Here is a 15,682-nt window from a genome sequence, read left to right as displayed (position 1 = left end):
CAGCGCTACCGCTGCGCTTACCTCTGTTACTGAAGTCTTCTGCCGTCTGACATCTTCTGTACTTCTCATACTCACCCGGCTTCTTTCTTCTGGCTTCTGTGAAGGGGGTGACGGCGCGGCTCTGGGAACAAGCAACTAGGTGCACCAAGTGATCGAACCCTCTGGAGCTAATGGTGTCCAGTAGCCTAAGAAGCAGAGCCCTTGAACTAAGAAGTAGGTCTGCTTCTCTCCCCTCACTCCCACGATGCAGGGAGCCTGTAGCCAGCAGGTCTCCCTGAAAATAAAAAACCTAACAGAAAGTCTTTTCAGAGAAACTCAGTAGAGCTCCCCTAGTGTGTGTCCCTCCTGGGCACAAAGTCTAACTGAGGTCTGGGGGAGGGGCATAGAGGGAGGAGCCAGTTCACACCCAGTTTAAGTCTTTATAGTTTAAGTCTTTATAGTGTGCCCAAGCTCCTGCGGGTCCTTTTGGAGTCCCCAGCATCCTCTAGGACGTAAGAGAAACATGGGTAAATGCGCGCCCCCGTGCATTTACCCGTGTTTTTTGAGCTAGTGGAAAAGGGGCATAAAGGTAATAGTTGGTGGCGTGGATAGTGGAGGAACTATCCCGCTGGCCTAGCTCCTCCCCCTTGTGTCGTGGCTCCTCCCCCTGACGGAAAAGGTCCCTTAAGCCACTTGAATCTAGCATCTACCGTCACTCTACGGTTGGTTCTAAAGCGGAGTGGGAGAAGGGACCTTCTGACGTCACCAGGGGGAAGAGCTACGGCCGAACAGGGTACCCGAAAACTCGCCACGCTTCGGGCTCAGTGGCTCGCTACCTGATTACAAACTGTAATAGTTGATGGCGTGGATAGTCGAGGAACTATCCCACTGGCCTAGCTCAGCTCCTCCCCCTTGAGTCGTGGCTCCTCCCCCCGACGCAAATATGGACGAGATCGTCCATATTGGCCTGCATGCACAGCCGACGGGGCACCAGCGATGAACGAGCACGGGGCCGCGCATCGTTCATTGCTGGATACTCCACACTCAAAGATATGAACGAGATCATTAATATCTTTTAGTTACATCGACAAGTGTGTAGGGCCTATTAGGCCACTTGAATCTAGCATCTACCGTCACTCTACCCCTCAGGCTGGCAGTGGGAACAGTTGGGTGACGTCATCCTGTGGTGTATAACGTGCACTTTATTATGACGCAGCAGCACAGACACAGGCCGCAGCCAGACCTAGCTCCTCCCCCTGACGTCATAGGTCCCTTAAGCCACTTAGATCTGGCATCTACCTAGGCCGCAGCCGCACATCCCCCGCCCGCCGCTCACTCACCCCCCATCCCTGTGCGGGAAGCCGCTCACACGGCGGCTACGATACACCGGGCACAGCGCTCACCTCACTACCGGTCACCACTTCCCCGAATCCCGCCGCCACATCCAGGTTACGTCACCAGCTCCGGCCGAGGGATCAGAGGGGAGGAGACTGGACGGAAGACAAGGAAGGGGAGGAGGAGAGGAGACAAGGAAGGGGGAGGAGACTCGGCTGTCACCCCCTCATCCCGTGTTTCTATCCAGCCTCCTCCCCATCTCTCGTGTCCCCGTCTTGTCATGGACTCTGAGTGACAGCCGGGTCTCCTCCCCCTTTCCTGCGTCTCCGCCCAGTCTCCTCCCCTCTGATCTCTCGGCCGGACCTGGTGACGTAACCTGGATGTGGCGGCGGGATTCGGGGAAGTGGTGACAGGCAGTGAGGTGAGCGCTGTGCCCGGTGTATCAGAGCCGCCTGTAGCCGCCATGCTTGGTCAGTGTGAGCGTCTTCCCGCACAGGTATGGGAGGGGTGAGTGAGCGGCGGGCGGGGGATGTGCGGCTGCGTCATAATAAAGTGCACGTTATACTCCACGGGATGACGTCACCCAGCTGTACTCACTGCCAGCCTGAGGGGTATAGTGACAGCAGTATCACCTCCAGCCTCATCACATAACACACATGGCGTCCCTATGAGAAAAATACAAAATGACCACCACAGACACCTGTACTGCTACTCTCCCGGAATGGCCGGAGGCTCCCGAAAATCGCGTGACCCTCCCGGCCCCCCAGAAGAGCAGGCCATTCTCCCGATTCGCGGGGTCCCCCTGCCCGTCCGCCCACTTAGTGTGTAAAGTGGGCGGTCCGGGCAGTTGATGACGTGATTCTTGCTGAATCGCGTCATCTTAGCCACGCCCCCTGCAGTGTAATGCCGGTGATCGCGGCATTACAGTGCGGGGGGGCTTAAAGGCAGTGTAATCGTGACTCCGCCTTCGGCCCACCCCTTCATCCACGTCACAGCCTCCCCTGCCCGCCCTCTGAGACGACCTGGCTGCTCTCTCCTGCAGAGAGCAGCCAGAATGTAGGTAAGTCTACTTATAGCTGTACACTCTTGAGGGATCTGTATTTTGTTAGTTTTTTTATTTTCAGGGAGACCTACTGGCAACAGGCTCCCTGCATCGTGGGACTGAGGAGAGAGAAGCAGACCTACTTAAATGCTAGGCTCTGCTTCTTAGGCTACTGGACACCATTAGCTCCAGAGGGAGTCAGAACGCAGGTCTCCCCTTGCGGTTCGTCCCGGAGCCGCGCCGCCGTCCTCCTCACAGAGCCGGAAGATAGAAGCCGGGTGAGTATAGGAAGGCAGAGGATTTCGGAGCTTCACCGAGGTAACGCTGCGCGCCATTGCTCCCACACAACACACACAGCGCACACTGTTGGGTGCAGGGCGCAGGGGGGGCGCCCTGGGCAGCAATGTTATACCTCTAGGACTGGCTATATAGATAGATACACTTTATTTTGTGTTATTTGTGAGAATTCCCCGCCAGTTTGTTGAAAAGAGCAGGACCGAAGCCCGCCACTGAGGAGGCTGAGCTTGTCCCTCAGCACTCACCAGCGCCATTTTCTCCACAGCACACGCTTAGAAGCTGGCTCCCCGGACTCTCCCCTGCTGATCACCGGTGACAGAGGGTTTTAAAGAAGGGGGGGCACATATTTGGCGCAGTATAAATATATATATATATATATATATATGCGCTATATCTGGGTTATTTTTTCCAGGGTTATTGGCGCTGGGTGTGTGCTGGCATACTCTCTCTCTCTGTCTCTCCAAAGGGCCTTGTGGGGGATCTATCTCCAGATTAGAGATTTCCCTGTGTGTGTGCCGTGTCGGTACGTGTGTGTCGTCATGTCTGAAGCGGAAGGCTCTCCTAGGGATGAGGTGGAGCGCATGAGTGTGGTGTCTCCGTCGGCAACGCTGACACAGGACTGGTTGGATATGTGGAATGTTTTAAATCCAAATGTAAATTTATTGCACAAACGTTTGGACAAAGCAGAGTCTAGGGAATGTACAGGGGGTCATACCCTGCCTTTCCCTATGTCACAGGGGCCTTCTGGGTCTCAAAAACGCCCACTTTCTCCAGTAGTAGACACGGATACCGACACGGATTCTGAATCCAGTGTCGATTATGATTATGCAAGGTTGCAGCCAACATTGGCAAAGAGTATTCATTATATGATTATTGCTATAAAGGATGTGCCGCATATTATAGATGACACGAGGGTCCACATGTTTAAAGAAAAGAAGCCTGAGGTTACTTTTCCACCTTCTTTTGAATTAAATTAGTTATTTGAAAGTGCTTGGGAAACTCCAGACAAGAAACTGCAGATTCCCAAAAGGGTGGACAAAGCGTTGACGCGCCTTTCCAAAAAGGTGGCGCTGCCGTCTCAGGATACCGCAACCCTCAGGGATCCTGCTGATCGCAAGCAGGAGACTACCTTGAAGTCAATTTACACACATACTGGTACATTACTCAGGCCGGCAATAGCGTCGGCTTGGGTTTGTAGCGCTGTAATAGCGTGGACCGATACCTTATCTGCTGATATTGAGACGATGGATAAGGAAACTATTTTATTGACCCTGGGCCATATTAAGGATGTGGTCCTTTATATGAGAGAGGCTCAGAGGGATTTGGGCATACTGGGTTCCTGTCACAACTGAGGGCCTGAGCTGACGGGAGGCAGCCTCAGTTGTAGGGGCTGAGATGTACCGGAACCTGGGAGGTTGTATCAGACCCCTGGACATGTAAGTAACATGAATAATAACTGCCCGAAGGCGTGACCACGACAACTTGGATAAAAGTCAATGATGTTTATTATGACAACTCCGCAACACAGCAGCAGTAAAAGAAAACGTAAAAGTCAGCAAAGAATAAATACAGTTCCTGGGTACTACAGGATGGCAGGAGCCACAGGGCACTGGTAGTGTGAGATAGTTCTTATGATCTTCTAGATGGAAAGTCCTTACCAGGCCCGACTGTAGCAATGGAGATAACCCAGGATTGTGCCAGCTGGTGTTCCAGGAAAAGCTGGGTTGCTGAAGATAAAACAGCTGCTGTGGATACTGGCTGGAACCAGACTGTTGTTAGCACGGAGTGGATACTGGCTGGAACCAGTTAAATAATAAATGAACTTGGGAGCGATGAAATATGAACTGAAATGTAGAACTTGAGAGCGGAGAAATAATAATACCGGTGGAGAGTGGTAAAGTGTAGAAAGGACACCGGCCCTTTAAGGGAAGCTGTACTCTGCTGGAAGCTGAGCTGGAAGCAGGTAATGTTGTAGCTGGAAACAGATGAATCCACAATGGATTGGAGAGTCAGGCTACACCGCAGGTGGAATGCTGGTGCGGGTCTCTATGGTGGAAGTCTTGAGACAGGAGCTGGAACCTGGAAGACAATCACAGGAGAGAGACAAACAGGAACTAGGTTTGACAACCAAAGCACTGACGCCTTCCTTGCTCAGGCACAGTGTATTTATACCTGCAGCAAGGAAGGGATTGGCTAGGCAATTATGCAGATTATCAATACTGAGAACAGATTGGTGGAAATGATCAGCTGACAGAATCCAAGATGGCTGCGCCCATGCAGACACTTGGAGGGAAGTTTGGTTTGTAATCCATGTGGTAATGAAAACAGTAATGGCGGCGCCGGCCACCGGAGACAGGAGGCGCCAGGCTGACAGATGCACATCCAACCACGCGGACACAGCGGAGGCCGCGGCTGACGTAATCGCCACTCAGACACTCTGCATGCAGAAGTTCAGGGACGGCGGCGGAGGCCGCGGGAGACGCCATGCCAGGTGTAATATGGCGTTTACTGTGACAGCGTCCCAGAGTGACAGGAGAGGATACAGGAATGTACACATCAGGATAACAGATGGGATCCGGTCCTGGAGCGCTGAGCCAGCCTTAGGAGGCATCTGATGGGTAAGAAATGGCGTCCAGATACCCGGATCGTGACAGTTCCAGAGCGAACGCTATGGCGATTTCTGCCAGGCGAGCACTGTGGACCCGAAAGTGGACGGGTGATGCCGACTCGAAACGGCATATGGAGGTTTTGCCTTACAAGGGTGAGGAATTGTTTGGGGAAGGTCTCACGAACCTAGTTTCCACGGCTACTGCAGGTAAATCAGCTTTTTTACCTTATGTTTCCTCACAGCCTAAGAAAGCGCCACATTATCAGATGCAGTCCTTTCGGTCGCATAAATCCAAGAGAGCTCGGGGATCTTTTTTTCTTGCCAGAGGTAAGGGCAAGGGGAAAAAGCTGCCAGCTACAGACAGTTCCCAGGAACAGAAGTCCTCCCCGGCTTCTACTAAATCCACCGCATGACGCTGGGGCTCCACTGGGGGCACGTCTTCGTCTTTTCAGCCAAGTCTGGGTTCACTCTCAGGTGGATTCCTGGGCAATAGACATTGTTTCCCAGGGGTACAAGCTGGAGTTCGAAGAGGTGCCTCCTCGCGGGTTTTTCAAATTGGCACTGCTGACTTCTTCCCCAGAGAGAGAGGTGGTTTTGGCAGCAATTCAAAAGTTGTGCCTTCAACAAGTGGTGGTCAAAGTTCCCCTGCTGCAGCAGGGGATGGGCTATTACTCAACCCTGTTTGTGGTCCCGAAACCGGAGGGTTCGGTCAGACCCATTCTGAATTTAAAATCCTTAAACCTATACTTAAAGAGGTTCAAGTTCAAGATGGATTCGCTCAGAGTGGTCATCGCAAGCCTGGAAGGGGGAGATTATATGGTGTCCCTAGACATAAAGGATGCATACCTTCATGTCCCCATATATCAACCTCATCAGGTGTTCCTGAGATTTGTTGTGCAGGATTGTCATTACCAATTTCAGACATTGCCGTTTGGGCTTTCCACGGCCCCGAGGATTTTTACCAAATTAATGGCAGAGATGATGGTGCTCCTGCGCAAGCAGGGTGTCACAATTATCCCATACTTGGACGATCTCCTGATAAAAGCGAGATCGACAAAACAGTTGCTGGACAGCATATCACTCTCCCTGAGGGTGTTGCAACAACACGGTTGGATTCTCAATCTACCGAAGTCACAGTTAGTTCCAACGACCCTATTGCCTTTCTCAGGCATGATTCTGGACACGGAACAGAAGAGGGTCTTTCTCCCGATGGAAAAGACCCTGGAACTTCAGAGCTTGGTCAGGTTCCTGTTAAAGCCAGACAGGGTGTCGGTACATCACTGCACTCGAGTTCTGGGAAAAATGGTGGCGTCTTACGAGGCCATTCCATTCGGCAGGTTCCATGCAAGGACTTTTCAATGGGACCTTCTGGACAAGTGGTCCGGGTCACATCTACAGATTCATCAGATGATCCGCCTGTCCCCCAGGGCCAGGGTATCTCTCCTGTGGTGGCTGCAGAGTGCTCACCTTCTAGAGGTTCGGCATTTAGGACTGGGTTCTGGTAACCACAGACGCGAGCCTCCGAAGATGGGGAGCAGTCACACAGGGAAGAAACTTCCAAGGTCTGTGGTCAAGCCAGGAGGCTTGACTACACATCAACGTACTGGAATTAAAGGCCATAGACAACGGCCTTCGTCAAGCGGAGACCTTACTTCGAGGTCTACCGGTTCTGATTCAGTCAGACAACATCACAGCAGTGGCTCATGTAAACCGCCAAGGCGGCACAAGGAGCAGAGTGGCAATGGCAGAAGCCTCAAAGATTCTTCGATGGGCGAAGAGTCATGTAAGCGCTCTGACAGCAGTCTTCATTCCGGGAGTGGACAACTGGGAAGCAGACTTCCTAAGCAGACACGATCTGTATCTAGGAGAGTGGGGACTTCATCAGGAAGTTTTCGCAGAGATTGCAAGTCAGTGGGGAGGCCAAGTCCCTGGATGTAGTCAGGGCTTTAAAGATTTATGTAGCCAGGACGCTAGGGTTAGGAAAACAGAGGCTCTGTTTGTCCTGTATGCAGCCAACAAGGTTGGCGATTCTGCTTCTAAGCAGACTATTGCTCGCTGGATCTGTAACATGATTCAGCAGGCTCATTCTATGGCTGGATTACCGTTATAAAATTCAGTAAAGGCCCATTCCACTAGGAAGGTGGGCTCTTCATGGGCGGCTGCCCGAGGCGTCTTGGCATTACAGCTTTGCCGAGCAGCAACTTGGTCGGGTTCAAACACTTTTGCAAAATTCTACAAGTTTGATACCCTGGCTGAGGAGGACCTTGCGTTTGCTCAGTCGGTGCTGCAGAGTCATCCGCACTCTCCCGCCCGGTCTGGAGCTTTGGTATAAACCCCATGGTCCTTACGGAGTCCCCAGCATCCTCTAGGACGTAAGAGAAAATAAGATTTTAAACCTACCGGTAAATCTTTTTCTCCTAGTCCAGAGGGTCTCAAACTCGGTTCTCGGGGGCACACACAGTGCATGTTTTGCAGGTCTCCTCACAGAATCGCAAGTGAAATAATTAGCTCCACCTGTGGACCTTTTAAAATGTGTCAGTGAGTAATTAATACACCTGTGCACCTGCTGGGTTACCTGCAAAACATGCACTGTGTGTGCCCCCAAGGACCGAGTTTGAGAACCTCTGTCCTAGTCCGTAGAGGATGCTGGGCACCCGTCCCAGTGCGGACTAAATCTGCAAGACTTGTATATAGTTGTTGCTTTCATAAGAGTTATGTTGCAGTTGGAATCGGTCTTTGACTGATACTGTTTTTTGTTCATACTGTTGACTGGTTGCGTATATTCCAGGTTATATGGTATGATTGGTGTGGGCTGGTATGAATCTTGCCCTTAGATTAACAAAATCCATTCCTCATATTGTCCATCTCCTCTGGGCACAGTTCTCTAACTAAGGTCTGGAGGAGGAGCATAGAGGGAGGAGCCAATGCACACCCATACTAAAAGTTCTTTATAGTGCCCATGTCTCCTGCGGAGCCCGTCTATACCCCATCGTCCTTACGGAGTCCCCAGCATCCTCTACGGACTAGGAGAAAAAGATTTATCGGTAGGTTTAAAATCTTATTTTGCAATGAGCTTATTCAGTCGGACTGAATAAGCTCATTGCGAAACGTACGTCCGGAGAGGGCGGCTAGGCTACGTGCAGCGCACACGTGAGCCGCCGCTCGGCAGCAGTCACTAGCGGCAGAAGCCGCTTTCCGCAGCGTGTCCACACAGTCCGCTCACCGCCGCTCACACTCACATGGGCAGCGCTACATATCAGCAGCGCTTATCAGATCCCTTAAAAGCAGCAAGACAGAACACCCTTAATAGCGGGTCTTGAGAGGAATAATCACTCTGAGCTATTTGAGTCAATTTGTGGAGCAGAAGTTTCCTTTTGGATCCATATTACAGCAACAGGACCCATCTGTGAAGTTGAACTCCCTCCACTGGCACATATGGACATTAAGTATAACATTTGTATGGAACTACACTGAGCGCTTGTACTCGATCATTTTTTGTTAATTTGTCCTTTTATGAGGGTGAAGTGGCCCTCACATTGTCGTGTAGCTGCAAAAGTGTTTTGCGCCTTGGGTTTCTGATCTTTTTTCTGTTTAAAATCTTATTTCTCTAACGTCCTAGTGGATGCTGGGGACTCCGTAAGGACCATGGGGAATAGACGGGCTCCGCAGGAGACAGGGCACTTTAAGAAAGAATTTGGATACTGGTGTGCTCTGGCTCCTCCCTCTATGTCCCTCCTCCAGACCTCAGTTTGAATCTGTACCTGGACGAGCTGGGTGCTGTTCAGTGAGCTCTCCTGAGCTTGTTATAAGAAAGTATTTTGTTAGGTTTTTTATTTTCAGGGAGCTCTGCTGGCAACAGACTCCCTGCATCGTGGGACTGAGGGGAGAGAAGCAGCCCTACTCTCTGAAGCTAGGTCCTGCTTATTAGGCTACTGGACACCATTAGCTCCAGAGGGATCGTACACAGGATCTCACCCTCGTCGTCCGATCCCGAAGCCGCGCCGCCGCCCCCCTCGCAGAGCCGGAAGACAGAAGCCGGGTGAAAGAAGCAAGAAGACTTCGAAATCGGCGGCAGAAGACTCCAGTCTTCATATGAGGTAGCGCACAGCACTGCAGCTGTGCGCCATTGCTCCCACACAACACCCACATACTCCGGTCACTGTAGGGTGCAGGGCGCAGGGGGGGGGGGGGGGGGGACCTGGGCAGCAATTAGGACATCTTGGCAAAAGTTTGCATAATATACAGTTGGGCACTGGATATATGTATGAGCCCCCGCCAAAATTGTACATGAAAGCGGGACAGAAGCCCGCCGTCGAGGGGGTGGGGCTTCTTCCTCAGCACTCACCAGCGCCATGTTTTTTCTCCACAACACCGCTGAGAGGAAGCTCCCCAGTCTCTCCCCTGCAGTTACACGGTAGAAGAGGGTAAAAAGAGAGGGGGGGCACATAATTAGGCGCAAAAATCAATATAAACAGCAGCTACTGGGTTAACATTAAGTTACTGTGTTATTCCTGGGTTAATAGCGCTGGGATGTGTGCTGGCATACTCTCTCTCTGTCTCTCCTAAGGGCCTTATGGGGGAATTGTCTTCAGATGAGCATTCCCTGAGTGTGTGGTTTGTCGGTACGTGTGTGTCGACATGTCTGAGGTAAAAGGCTTCCCTAAGGAGGAGATGGAGCAAATATGTGTGTGAGAGGGTGTCTCCGTCGACAACGCCGACACCTGTTTGGATATGTGTAATTAAGTGCTAAGGTGAATTTATTGCACAAAAGATTAGAGAACAGACAGGAAATCTACCCATGTCTGTCCCTATGTCGCAGAGACCTTTAGAGTCTCTCAATGCTCACTATCCAAAATAATAGACACTGATATCGACACGGAGTTTGACTCCAGTGTCGACTACGATAATGCAAAGTTACAGCCAAAATGGCAGAAAAGTATTCAATATATGATTATTGTAATAAAAGATGATTTGCATATCACTGATGACTCATCTGTCCCTGACACAAGGGTACACATGTTTAAGGGGAAGAAAGCTGTGGTAAATTTCCCTCCTCTCAGGATGAAAAAGAGCGGGAATCTCCAGACAAGAGAATGCAATTTCCCACAAAGAATTCTCAGGCAGTATCCTTTCCCCACTAGGGCCAGTATATGATGGGAATCTTCCCCTAGGGTGTCACGTTTGCCCAAAAGGTAGCCCTGACGTAACGGCTATTCTCAGGGATCCTGCAGATAGCGTGCACATTCTGGTACACTACTCAGACTGGCGATTGTGTTGGCATGGGTTTATAGCACTGTGGCAGCGTGGACAGGTACCTTATCAGCAGAGATTGAGACCCTAGTATGCATATAGATATATATATATATATATATATATATATATATTAAAGATGCTGTCTTAAGAGATATGTATATATAAAACATGCCCAAAGAGACATGAGTATACTGGGTCCTAGAGTCAAAGCTATGTCGATTTCTGCTTGATGTGTCCTGTAGAATATGCAATGGACAGATGATGCCGACTTAAGAGGCATATGGAAGGCTGAGGATTGTGTGGAGAAGGGTTCTCGGACCTGGTCTCCACAGCTATAGCTGGTAATTCTGATATTTTGCCTTATATTCCTGCACAGCCTAGGAAAGTACGCCTTCGTAAGTTCAGCCACAAGTGGGTTCACTCCCTGTTAGATCCCTGGGCAATAGATATAGTGTCTCAGGGATACAAGCTGGACTTTGAGAAGATGCCCCCTCACCGACGGCCCTGCCGGCTTCCCCCCACGAGAGGAAAACCGTGTTAACTGCAATTCACAAATTGTATCTTCAACAGGTGGTGGTCAAGGTTCCCCTCCTTTAACAAGGAGGGGGTTATTATTCGACCATGTTGTAGTCCCGAAACCAGATGGTTTGGTCAGACCCATATTGAATTTAAAATCCTTGAACATATACCTGAAAGGGTTCAAGTTCAAGATGGAATCGCTAAGAGCGGTTATTGCAAGCCTGAAAGGGGGAGATTTTATGGTGACTCGGGACATAAAAGATGCATACCTTCATGTCCCCATTTATCCACCTCATCAGGCGTACCTCAGAATTGCGGTACAGGATTGTCATTACCAATTTCAGACGTTGCCGTTTGGTTTCTCCACGGCCTTGAGAATATTCACCAAGGTAATGTCGGAAATGATGGTGCTCCTGCGGTTGCAAGGTGTCACTATTATCACGTACTTGGACGATCTCCTCATAAAAGCGAGATCAAGAGAGCAGTTGCTGAACAGCGTATCACTTTCTCTGGAAGTGTAACGGCAACACGGCTGGATTCTATATATTCCAAAGTCGCAGCTGGTTCCTACAGCTCATCTGCCTCTCCTAGGCATGATCCTAGACACAGACCAGAAAAGGGTTTATCTCCCGATAGAGAGAGCTCAGGAGCTCGTGACGCTGGTCAGGAATCTATTAAAACCAAAACAGGTGTCAGTGCATCACTGCACTCGAGTCCTGGGAAGGAGGGTGGCATCATACGAGGCCATTCCCTTCGGCAGGTTCCATGCGAGGACCTTCCAATGGGACTTACTGGACAAGTGGTCCGGATCACATCTTCAGATGCATCGGTTAATCACCCTGTCCCCAGGGCCAGGGTATATTTCCTGTGGTGGCTGCAGAGTGCTCACCTTCTCGAAGGTCGCAGATTCGGCAATCAGGACTGGGTCCTGGTGACCACGGATGCAAGTCTCCGAGGGTGGGGGGCAGTTACACAGGGAAGAAATTTCCAAGGGCTGTGGTCAAGGCAGGAGACTTGCCTTCACATCAATATCCTGGAACTAAGGGCCATATACAACGCCCTAAGTCAAGCGGAGACCCTGCTTCGCGACCAACCGGTTCTGATTCAGTCAGACAATATCACCGCAGTGGCTCATGTAAAACGCCAGGGTGGCACAAGGAGCAGGGTGGCGATGGTAGAAGCCACCAGAATTCTTCGCTGGGCGGAGAATCATTGTCAGCAGTATTCATTCCGGGAGTGGACAACTGGGAAGCAGACTTCCTCAGCAGGCACGACCTCCACCCGGGAGAGTGGGGACTTCATCAAGAAGTCTTCATGCAGATTGCAAGTCGGTGGGAACTGCCACAGGTGGACATGATGGCATCCCGCCTCAACAAAAAGCTGCAGAGTTATTGTGCCAGGTCAAGAGACCCTCAGGCGATAGCTGTGGACGCACTGGTGACACCGTGGGTGTTCCCGTCGGTCTATGTATTTCCTCCTCTTCCTCTCATACCCAAGGTGCTGAGAATCATAAGGAAAAGAGGAGTGAGAACAATACTCTTTGTTCCGGATTGGCCAAGAAGCACTTGGTATCCAGATCTGCAAGAAATGCTCACAGAGGACCCGTGGCCTCTGCCTCTAAGACAGGACTTGTGCAACAGGGGCGCTGTCTGTTCCAAGACTTACCACGGCTGCGTTTGACGGCATGGCGGTTGAACGCCGGATCCTAGCAGAAAAAGGCATTCCGGATGAGGTCATTCCTACGCTGATAGAGGCTAGGAAGGATGTGACGGCTCAACCCATATCACCGTATATGGCGAAAATATGTTGCTTGGTGTGAGGCCAGGAATGCTCCTATGGAGCAATTCCAGCTGGGCCGTTTCCTTCACTTCCTACAGTCGGGAGTGACTTTGGGCCTGAAATTGGGTTCCATTAAGGTCCAGATTTCGGTCCTATCCATTTTCTTTAAAAAAGAATTGGGTTCTCTTCCTGAAGTTCAGACGTTGTAAAGGGAGTGCTGCATATTCAGCCCCCTTTTGTGCCTCCAGTGGCACCTTGGGATCTTAACGTGGTGTTGAGTTTCCTGAAGTCACACTGGTTTGAGCCACTCAAAACCGTGGAGTTAACATTTCTCACGTGGAAGGTGGTCATGCTATTAGCCTTGGCTTCAGCTAGGCGTGTGTTAGAATTAGCGGATTTGTCACATAAAAGCCCCAATCTGGTTTTCCATATGGACAGGGCAGAATTGCTGACCTGTCCACAATTTCTGCCAAAAGTGGTGTCATCTTTTCATATGAACCAACCTATTGTGGTGCCTGTGACTACTCGTGACTTGGAGGATTCCGAGTTGCTGGATGTGGTCAGGGCTTTGAAGGTTTATATAGCCTGAACGGCTAGAGTCAGGAAAACTGAGTCGCTGTTTATCCTGTATGCATCCAACAAGCTGGGTGCTCCTGCTTCAAAGCAAACTATTGCTCGCTGGATCTGTAACACGATTCAGCAGGCTCATTCTGCGGCTGGATTGCCGCTTCCAAAATCAGTAAAAGCCCACTCCACAAGGAAGGTGGGCTCTTCTTGGGCGGCTGCCCGAGGGGTCTCGGCATTACAGCTTTGCCGAGCAGCTACTTGGTCAGGTTCAAACACTTTTGCAAAGTTTTATAAGTTTGATACCCTGGCTGAGGAGGACCTTGTGTTTGCTCAATCGGTGCTGCAGAGTCATCCGCACTCTCCCGCCCGTTTGGGAGCTTTGGTATAATCCCCATGGTCCTTACGGAGTCCCCAGCATACACTAGGACGTTAGAGAAAATAAGATTTTACTTACCGGTAAATCTATTTCTCGTAGTCCGTAGTGGATGCTGGGCGCCCGTCCCAAGTGCGGACTTCTTCTGCAATACTTGTATATAGTTATTGCTTAAATAAGGGTTATGTTGTGGTTCCATCAGGGTTGATCTGATGCTCCGTTGTTGTTCATACTGTTAACTATGTAAGTTTATCACAAGTTATACGGTGTGATTGGTGTGACTGGTAAGAGTCTTGCCCTGGATTCCAAAATCCTTTCCTTGTACTGTCAGCTCTTCCGGGCACAGTTTCTCTAACTGAGGTCTGGAGGAGGGACATAGAGGGAGGAGCCAGAGCACACCAGTATCCAAATTCTTTCTTAAAGTGCCCTGTCTCCTGCGGAGCCCGTCTATTCCCCATGGTCCTTACGGAGTCCCCAGCATCCACTACGGACTACGAGAAATAGATTTAACGGTAAGTAATATCTTATTTTTCTGCTGCAGGGTACACTGGGCTCCACAAGGATAGACATTGGGGTGTAGAGTAGGATCTTGATCCGAGGCACCAACAGGCTCAAAGCTTTGACTGTTCCCAGAGTGCACAGCGCCACCTCCTCTATAACCCTGCCTCCCTGCACAGGAGGTCAGTTTTGTAGTTGGTGCTGCAGTAAGCAGGCACATAACAGAGGGGCTGCTTCAGGCAGCCCTAAGAAGAGCTTTTCTCCTTCATCCACTAGGGGCCACTGGAGCGTACTCCCGAGCCCTGGTTGCCGGGTAACTACAGCAGGAGGCTCCGGTTTTCTTCACGGTCAGGCACATACGATGGGGGCTCTCCGAGATCGCGTGGCCGCACTTCGGGAGGTGGTGAGTGGGTCCCGCTTGCGGGAGGCGGGCCGTGCGCGCTGGCGGTGGACACTGTGGCAGTACAGGCGGTCCCACTAGATCACCAGGGCATGGGTGCAGGTCAGGTTTTCTCTCTAAACCATTTTCAGTAGCCCACAGTACCCGGTGGTTTTTCCAGCAGGGGGATAAGGCTTAAACCTGAAGCCCCTCCCCCAGCCCCAGGGCGCCATTTCCCGAAAATGTTCCCACCCTGGAGTTGCATATCTGTCTCTCCCTCACTCCCTGTCAGTGTCTGGGCGCCATTATCTCTCAGCTTCACTGTTCCTGGGACTGCTTGGGCAAATCCTCCTGTGTAAAGCCGCCTGGTTGTCAGTGCTGTGACTTTACATGACTCTTAAGTATTCTACCTGCCTTTTTAGACGGTGCTAGTTAAGAAAGAGTGCATTTAGCCAGGGTTTTCTAGTACAATTACCCTGTGATATACATCCAATTCTTACTGTGCAGTTTTATATTTATTGACTACATATATTTCTCTGACGTCCTAGTGGATGCTGGGTACTCCGTAAGGACCATGGGGAATAGACGGGCTCCGCAGGAGACTGGGCACTCTAAAGAAAGATTTAGGACTACCTGGTGTGCACTGGCTCCTCCCCCTATGACCCTCCTCCAAGCCTCAGTTAGATTTCTGTGCCCGGCCGAGCTGGATGCACACTAGGGGCTCTCCTGAGCTCCTAGGAAGAAAGTGTTTGTTAGGTTTTTTATTTTCAGTGAGACCTGCTGGCAACAGGCTTACTGCATCGAGGGAGTAAGGGGAGAAGAAGCGAACCAACCTAAGTGGTGGTAGCTTGGGCTTCTTAGGCTACTGGACACCATTAGCTCCAGAGGGATCGAACACAGGACCCGACCTCGTCGTCCGTTCCCAGAGCCGCGCCGCCGTCCCCCTTACAGAGCCAGAAGCAAGAAGGTGGTCCGGAAAATCGGCGGCTGAAGACTTCTGTCTTCTCCAAGGTAGCGCACAGCACTGCAGCTGTGCGCCATTGCTCCTCATGC

At 50.9% G+C, this 15,682-nt stretch overlaps 2 protein-coding genes across 7 annotated transcripts in view; one reads left to right on the top strand and one right to left on the bottom strand.

The window, feature by feature from the left end:
• Window positions 1-1,572, bottom strand: part of LOC134936161 (zinc finger protein 300-like) — a 28,673-nt gene extending 27,101 nt beyond the window's left edge. The window contains exon 1 of one of the 2 annotated variants that reach the window (XM_063931086.1): window positions 1,383-1,572. The gene's annotated coding sequence lies outside the window, so the exon portion shown is untranslated. The other variant, XM_063931087.1, reaches the window with a different exon arrangement.
• A 78-nt stretch (window positions 1,573-1,650) lies between these two features.
• Window positions 1,651-15,682, top strand: part of LOC134936159 (gastrula zinc finger protein XlCGF17.1-like) — a 40,405-nt gene continuing 26,373 nt past the window's right edge. The window contains exon 1 of one of the 5 annotated variants that reach the window (XM_063931083.1): window positions 1,651-1,735. The gene's annotated coding sequence lies outside the window, so the exon portion shown is untranslated. Of the gene's footprint in view, window positions 1,811-2,241; window positions 2,375-2,469; window positions 2,635-15,682 lie in introns of those variants that run through there. The other 4 variants (XM_063931082.1, XM_063931084.1, XM_063931081.1 and 1 more) reach the window with 4 other exon arrangements.

This window comes from Pseudophryne corroboree, chromosome 6 (assembly GCF_028390025.1).
Source record: "Pseudophryne corroboree isolate aPseCor3 chromosome 6, aPseCor3.hap2, whole genome shotgun sequence".
Lineage (NCBI taxonomy): Eukaryota > Metazoa > Chordata > Amphibia > Anura > Myobatrachidae > Pseudophryne > Pseudophryne corroboree.
Note: the sequence above shows the minus strand (reverse complement) of the source record. Positions and strands in the feature narration are given on the sequence as shown.